Source organism: Colobus angolensis, unplaced genomic scaffold, assembly GCF_000951035.1.
Source record: "Colobus angolensis palliatus isolate OR3802 unplaced genomic scaffold, Cang.pa_1.0 Scaffold58, whole genome shotgun sequence".
NCBI lineage: Eukaryota > Metazoa > Chordata > Mammalia > Primates > Cercopithecidae > Colobus > Colobus angolensis.
The window spans coordinates 4,166,893-4,175,716 of record NW_012119376.1 but is presented as its reverse complement, the minus strand read 5'-3'; the positions used below and the strand labels follow the sequence as shown (position 1 = coordinate 4,175,716).

The 8,824-nt window shown below is 35.1% G+C and overlaps 1 pseudogene; it reads right to left on the bottom strand.

The window, feature by feature from the left end:
- Window positions 1–1,816: 1,816 nt before the first annotated feature.
- The window catches only part of LOC105526236, a 21,565-nt pseudogene continuing 14,557 nt past the window's right edge, over window positions 1,817–8,824 (bottom strand).

The following is an 8,824-nucleotide window of genomic DNA, read 5'->3' as shown; positions in this document are numbered from 1 at the left end:
TGCCAAAAACAAAAAGAAAAAGAAAAAAAAAAAAAAAACCTCAGGTATATAAACATTTTCTTTTTCACATAATCTTCCAAACATTTTTCCCTCTTTCACTCACACACATCTGCATGAGTGTATAAAAGAGAGCAATTGATATTTCCAAGCACTCTTTTCTGCACATTACCTTTTAAAAAATCAACAGTAAGGCTTCGAATGATGATTGAAAAGACTTAGTTCAAATATACAGCTCCTCCTCAGATCCTTGGGGCCATACCAAGATGGAACACATTTATGGGGCCAATATAAATCTTTCCCCAAGGTGTCCATTAACCCTCGGATCTCTAAGAGAAAACAATTAGCAGACTCAATTCAGACTCTGCTCCAAGGCTTTCCAGATTGTCCCCTAAAGCCTCCAGGTTACCAAGATCTTGTATTTCTCAAACAGTGATTCTCAAACATTTGGTTCAAATCCCTTTATATTCTTATTATTCGGGACCAAAATACTTTTATTTTTGTGGGCAATGTCTCTGAATATTGATCATATTAGATGTGAAAACTAAGAAAGTTTGAAAATACTTGTTCACATTTAAAACAGAAATAATAAATGTTTTACATGTAAACATACTACACATACATTACATGTAAAAATACTACATTTCAAAAAATATTAAGGAAATTAATGCATATAAGACTATATGCTATAGGTAGGTGTTGAATGTGGCTATGGAAAGTTTTATAAAAATAACAGATGAATAACAACTCCTTTTCTGTTCATATGCCTACATTAACTTTTCTTTTTTTAATGAAAAGGTGTATTCTGTATTACAGTTGTTCCTGGATAGAAAATATTAGCCTTGACTATTATGGAAAGAAAGAAAATAGAGATGACTAAGACTCCAAATATTTGATGAACTACCTATTGGCATCAAAACGTTCTGAGAGAAATATAAAGTTGTCCCATCACAAGCACATACACACTATGCATTACAACAGGACCTTTGTTGCAAACTCTTTGTGGCCTCTCCTCAGACATACATTCATAAATTAGATGGTTCGGCTCCTTTACATGTGTTTCACTTGCAAAACTTGCCATTTGTTTTTGAAGAGTACCTAACAACTATGAACCTATCTACTCCCTCACTGGAAGCTTCTTCCCATAGTAAAAAAGGTGATTTGTTTCCTTAGCTTTGACTCCTGTTAACTCTGTGACCTTCTACCTTTGAGTGAAGGCTAGAGAGAATGAGTAAGTGAGTGAGTGAGTGTTTAGGGAGATTGCTGGCAAGGAGCTCCTCCTAGAGGTTAGGGAATGCATCTCCTAGTGTGTGAAGTTATAATTGTTTTAAGAAACTAAATAAAATGTCAAGTGTACATATGCTCTGTTAGTATAGATGTATATGTAGGAAGCCAACATTTTTTTCTACATGTGTAAAAATTTTGTCTTCAGAAGTTGTGTCTTCAAACATTTGGGGTCTGTAAGAAAGTCACAGTAAATAAAAGTCATCTTCATAAGTAAGAAAAATAATAACAGTCATTTAAAATCTATTGGCAATCAGAATTGTTGAAATCTTGGACACATATCTCCCAAACACAACCTTCCACCTTTGCATTTTCAGCGGTCAAAAATTTAAAATTGAAGTTTCTTAACTGGAACTTATGACAAATATATTTAATAAATAAATTTAGATTTACAGACTCATTACAAAGATAGTATAGAGAATTCCAGTATATCCTATGCTCAGTTTCCTCTATTAACAACTGAAATTAAAATAGTACATTTGTCATAGTTATTGACCAATATTGATACAATATTATTAACTAAAATTCATTTAGATTACTTTTTTAGATTCCCTTGGTTTTCCTGTTTTTTTGTTTTGTTTTGTTTTTCATATAAACTATTTATTAACAGACAAGGCCCACATGCCGATTTCTTTTTGGACATACCCGCAGCAGGGCCACCTCAACCAGTGGTCTTGGTGTGTTGCCTCAGACATGAAGGCCCCAGAAGTGGCACAGACCTCTGTGGGCCTGAATCTTCTTCAGTCACTCCAGATCTTCATGGACCTTGTTTTCCAGAACATTGTCCTATATTTTCCATCCTTTACATATTTCTGTCTGTTTAAGAACCAGTCTGGGATCTTGCACTGGTATAGATTTTGTATAATGGTGATCACACGTTCTACCTCATCCTCAGTGAGTTCTCCTGCCCTCTTGGTGATGTCAATGTCTGCTTTCCTCAACACCCTATGAGCATATCTTCAACCCACACCCTTAATGGCAGTGATGGCAAAGGCTATTTTCCGCCACCCATTGATGTTGTTGTTGAGTACTCGCAAAATATGCTGGAACTTCTCAGGGATCATTATGGATATGGCAGCAACACAAGTGGAGGTGTGGAGGCTGCCTGTGGAAGAGCTCAATTTTCCTTAACACCCTTTTTCTGTCCTAGAATCCCATCCAGCATAACACATTACAGTTAGTTGTCCTGTGTCCTATGTCTTGTTTGTGGTAGTTTCTCAGATGTTCCTTGTTTTTGATGACTGACAGCTTTCAGGGTTACTGCTCAGATATGTGGATATTTGGTAGAATATCCCTTAGTAGAGATTTGTCTGAAGTCTCCCTTGTGGTTAGAATGCAGTATATGTTCTGGGCAGTACTATAGAGTTTTATTTAGCCTAAGCGTAGAGTTCCTGGTTCATGGCCAATTTTACCAAGAGATGGTCCTCAAGTAGAATATTCCTAGCAAAAGGTGATCAGGAAGTTCAGAGTTTCTAAGTGCTCAAGTGTGCTTTAGAACATGTACATTTTCAGGAAGTTTCTAGACCCACATAAACATTGTATTTGTTCCTTGTTCCTAGGAGGCTATTTAATACTATGTGTATGGAAGGACAATCACCAAGAAAGTTAACCCAACACCCTACAAAGATAAATTGACTTTATTGGTAAGATTTAACTTAATTTGGCAGGGACATTTTCAAATTCTAGCGGTTGTCCCATTGTCATTTTTAGTAGCCTCTGATCTTAACCTGAAAATGTTGTTTGTTACAAATAACAAATTGTCACAAATACAATGACAGAATACAATTTTTGTATTGTACAATTTGGAGATCAGAAGGTAAAAGTCAGGTTTAACAAGCTGAAATCCTGATATATGCAGGACATCAGGAGACTCTGTGGAGAACCCACTCGCTTGCGTTTTCCAGCTTCTATTGGCTGTGGCACTCATGCAAGGTAACATATGTACAGGTTTGAGGGGTTCGGGTGTGGAGATCTTTGGAGTATCATTATTCTGATTACCATACACTGTAGCAACAAAAAAACAAGTAAAAAGTTAAAGAAATCAATTTTGAGCCACGAAGCATGTGAGTTTTGGGTACAAGACTTAACTCTGACAATACATTTAAATGTAACTCATTACCCCTCCATGCATTCTTATCATTCATCTGCTGCTCAGATATAGAAAGATAAATTATAATAATGTGTGATAACTTTTGGTGATAAAATGCTGTAAGAAGAGAAGTCAAATAGCATAAATTTATGACTGTGCTTATTAGCTACACTCGCCTCTCCTAACATTGCGATATGAACCTAAGCCAAAGTAAGTGAATTTATGCGGTGAAATCATAAAATTTCGAAACAGAATTTCTTGAGAGTTTTAAGGTCTCAATATTACTTTATTGGTTTTCTGCCTTACTAATTCTGTGACATCCTAATGAATTAGACAACTTCGTAGAATTATTGCTTAAAGACAGCTTGATGAATTTCTTTGGAGTGACTAAACAGAGGAAGAGTTGCCTATAGAAGTGGCAGTGTAGACGGTGATAGTGGACAAACAAGTAACACAGTAAAATGGAATCCTTCTAAACATATAACTTTTAAAACTAATAGTTGATTTCTAGCACGTTGCCAAGGACATTTCTAATAAGTATAACTCCATTATGTCCACGTATATTTTAGATAAAAATAATTCAGCACCTTTCATGGTTAGATATTTATTCATCCATAGCTGAAGACTGCTTTAATCTGTGATGGCATACAAATAGCCACAAATATTTTGACACTTCTTCTAATGAGAGGTGAGATCTGTGAGTCCTCCTTTTAGTTGGGGCTAGACTCTGACTGCTTAAATAATGTAGTATAGTGAAAATGTGCTATAGAGGTTTTGACTGTAGATTTTAGGAGGATGAACAGCTTCATTCCTCTTGGTGCATTGACCAACCATGTCAAGGTCTGACTGACTTGAGTCCTCTGTGCTGTGAGGAAGCCCTAGCTAATGTTAAGGTCATATAGAACAAGGGCAAGAGAGAGGGAGAGAGACAGAGAGAGGGAGGGGATTGGGGGAGAGAGAGGGATAGAAAGAGAGAGACAGAGAGAGATGCCTTGCTAGCTCTCAGCTCTCTGTTTATTCCAGACATGCAAGTCATTGCAGTATCCCAGTTGGGATGTTTTTGTGGATCAGAGATGAATTATCTTTGTTGAGCCCACTCAAATTTCTGAGCCAAAAACCGAAAAAATAAGAAAATGATGGCTGTTCTATGCAAAATTTAGATTTTGGTGTGTTATATTTTACAGCAGTCATTAATAACTGCATACTCAAAGCGTACACTTTCATTCTTAAACAACTTGGGGGAATCTCCCTATTGACTCTTTTCTGTTCAAATTTTGGAGTTCCTTCAGTTGGCTCATATATGGCTTATAATGCCTGGCTGATCTCTTTCAATTAATACTTTGTTTAGAATATCTGCTTAATTCCTGATTCCAGGTTAAACCCAGACTTAAAATTTGTATTTTGTTTTACACTTTCTGTATATGCCAAAGGCTGATTCTTGTAAATGTAAACTGACCTCTTGATCCCAGAAGTCTAACTGCGAGTTAAGTAGAGACAACCACTGATGCATTTGGGATAGAAAATTTTGATTTTTATTATGGCAACCTGACCTAAGGGGCCATTAAAAAAAAACTTACCACTTTTAGCATTTATTTAACCCTTGCTGTAAAGAGTACACTACATAGCATATTTAAATTTTGAAAAAAAAGCTTTTTATATTTCTATTGTTTTCAGAGTATTAAAAGACACAAAAAATCACCGTGTCCCAACTACTTTTCTAACCAGTTGAGTTATAATAGTGAGCAAAAACGGCAACAAATTTTACTTTTAGTGGTGAGAAAGAGGAAACATACATATAAACCAACAACAAATATGTAAGTGATGTGTCTGGCTGTTTGGTCCTTTATGGTAGTCACTGGCCACATATAGCTTTTTAAATTTAAATGAAATTTAGTTGTAAATTCTATTTAAAAGCTTCAGTTGCCCAGGCACACTAGTTCCCCAGGCACAGGCCAACTTTTGAGAGCCCAGAAGTCTACTATATTGCACAGTATGGATTACAGAAACTTCCCATAATCACAGAAAGTTCTATTGGTTGAACTAGAAAGGTAATGCAAGATAAGGATAGGTGCTCACAATAATTTGAAATTCAAGAGGAACAAAAATATTTCTGAGTGTCTTTTTAGAGCATTATATAGATCTCCTTATGTGCCTCATAAATATCATAATTCTCAAGAGATGATTAATTTTTCTTAGTTGAAAGAAGAAGGTGAATTTGTTGTTGTTCAGCATTCATTAAGGGCACAGTTTAGAATTTCTTCATTTTTCTTTTTTAAATCCCTTTACAAGAAAGAAAAGGTAATATATTAATGATGATCTTTGCTACTTCTGCTGTGGTTGGAATTACACAAAATGTTTACAGATGCTATGAAAGAGCTCTGGATGATGAATGAATATTAATCATGTTTAGATTAATGAATATTTATTGTAAGAAAGAATGTTATAGTAACATATAAAATAATACTGAAGCCTAAACTTTTGCCATATTTGGATTCAAAGTTGACATTCAAGCAAAACATAATTCATAAAGTATTTATTTCAAGAAGATAGAATTTTAATTTAGTTAAATATTACTGAACAAAATATATCAAACTTCTGCCTCTGGCTAATTGGATTTTGATTGCTTTTTAGTTATCATCGTCTGTCTTTGGTTCATCAGAAAGATCTATATCTGCACTCAAATTTTAGTGAAATAATTGTTACTCGCGCATACATATTTCTAAGTTATGATCATGTTATATTACCATTTAAATGTATTTTAGGTGAAATGTTAATGAAGTGGAAAGGCTTACCACTGTGCCACTGAATAAAAAAAATTAACATATATCGCTACATTGGATATTAAAAAGAGCAAAAATATATTGATGAGAGAAATTTAGAACTATTAGTGATGGAAAGTCATATCAAACTTTGAATAAAAAGGAACTTCTTCAATCAGATAAAGTAACCACAAAAATCTCTCAGTAAATAACTTATTGATGTTAAATCAGAAACAATACATTAATACTCAGGGTTTTGTTTTTTTTTTTTTTCTTTTTTGAGATGAAGTCTCACTCTGTCACCCAGGCTGGAGTGCAGTGGCACAATCTTGGCTCACTGCAAGCTCCGCCTCCTGGGTTCACGCCATTCTCCTGCCTCAGCCTCCTGAGTAGCTGGGACTGAAGGTGCCCACCACCATGCCTGGCTAATTTTTTGTATTTTAGTAGATATGGGGTTTCACCATGTTAGCCAGGATGGTCTCAATCTCCTAACTTTATGATCCTCCTGCCTTGGCCTCCCAAAGTATTGAGATTACAGGCATGAGCCACCATGCCAAGCCCTAATGTTCAGTGTTATAGCATTTATTCTACTTATTATGAAAGGTCTTAGCATTTATATTTTCACAAAGAAAAAAGAGGGGCACAGGCAGGGCACAATGGCTCATGCCTATAATCCTAGCAGTTTGTGAGGGTGAGGTGGGAGGATCACTTGAGGCTGAGAGTTCGAGACCAGCCTGGGTGTATAGTGAGACCCCATCTGTACGGAAAGAAGAAGGGAATAAATAACAAGAAAAAAGAGGTGCAATGGTTAGAAAGGAAGCAAAACAGCTATTATTATTCACAAATAATATGTAATATGATTATTTAGTTCAATACAAATTGTCACCAGGATTTCTGTTCAACAACAAGAACATCTATTTTTGGAAGTTGCGTTTATGATATAAATAATATTATGGGATAGTTATAAGTAAAAGTAAGAAAGAAAGAAAAAAGAAAAAATGATACATATAAGTTTTACGAAAAAGTATTTAAAAATGTTGAAAGATACTTAGAAAATTCCAAATATGTGAAAGAAAATGCTATGCTCATAGACAGTCTTCTCCCATAAAGATATATATTATCCTAAACTACTTTACAGAGTCAACAGAATTCCAATAAAAGAAAAGCAAAAAACATGTACAACCAAGGACACACATTACAAAATGGAGGAGAGAAGTTACAAGAATAGTTAAGGCATACTAAAAAAGAATAAGATTGGCTGGGTAGGGGAGCATTTTCTATGTGGAAAGATATTAAAAAATCTTAATAGCTAAGAGTATCTGTTTTGCCTCAGCAATAAACAAACACAGCAATGAAAAGGATAGAGAGAGGAGAAACAGACCTAATCATACAGATTAAAACCCAAAACTTTTAGATTCAAGGGTACATGCGCGGTTTTGTCATACAGGTAAACTTGTGTTACAGGGGTTTGTTGTACCGATTATTTCAGCAAGTAGGTACTAAGTGTAGCACCTAACAGTTCTTTTTTTTCTGATTCTCTCTGTCCTCCCACCCTCCAACCTCTGATCAGCCCCAGTGTGTGTTGTTCCCCTCTATGTGTCCATATTTTCTCATCACTTAGCTCCCACTTAGAGGTGAGAACATGTGGTAATCCGTTTTCTGTTCCTGCATTAGTTTGTTAAGGAAAATGAAGTCCAGCTCCATCCATGTTTCTGTAAAAGACATGATCTCATTCTTTCTAATGGCTGCATAGTATTCCATGGTGTGTATGTACATTTTCATTATTCAAGCTACCATTGATGGTTGTTTAGGTTGATTCCATGTCTTTGTTACTGAGAATAGTGCTGCAATAAACATGTTTGTGCATCTGTCTTCATGGTAGAATGATTTATATTCCTTTGAGTATATACCCAGTAATGAGATTGCTGGGTTAAATGATATTTCTGTTTTCAGCTCTTTGAGAATTGTCACACTGCTTTCCACAATGGTTGATCTAATTTACACTCCTACCAACGGTGCCTAAGTGCTTCCTTTTCTCCCCAACATCGCCAGAATATGTTATTTTTTGACTTCTTGTTAATAGTTATTCTGACTGGTGTGAGAGGGTATGTCACTGTGGTTTTGATTTGCATTTCTCTAATTATCAGTTATATTGAACTTTTTGTTATATGCTTGCTGGTTGCATATATGTCTTCTTTAGGAAAATGTCTGTCCAGTTACTTTGATCACTTTTTAAGGGGGTGGTTTGTTTAATTTTTTTTCTTACAAATGTGTTTACGTTATTTATAATTGCTGGGTATTAGATCTTTGTCAGATGCATACTTTGCAAATATTGTCTCCCATTCTGTAGGTTGTCTACTCACCCTCATACAGAGTTCTGATAGATTACCGATGTGACAATGTTTATTAGTCAGAATATTTGGAACATCTCAACAAATAAGCTCTGAATATTAGTTATCCACACGAAAAAAAATGAAATATTGTAACTAGGCTTAAAATCAAACCCAGAAGAATTTTAGAACAAAATTCTTACTCTCTAAGATAGAAATTAATTTCTCAAAGTTTAATGAATTTTTCAACTATAACAAAAATAAGACATAGTCGTCAAAACAACTATAAAGTAAAAGACAAGCTACACCCTAGCAGAAGATGTTTGCAACATATAGCACAGGAAAAGGATTATTACTCAAACTAA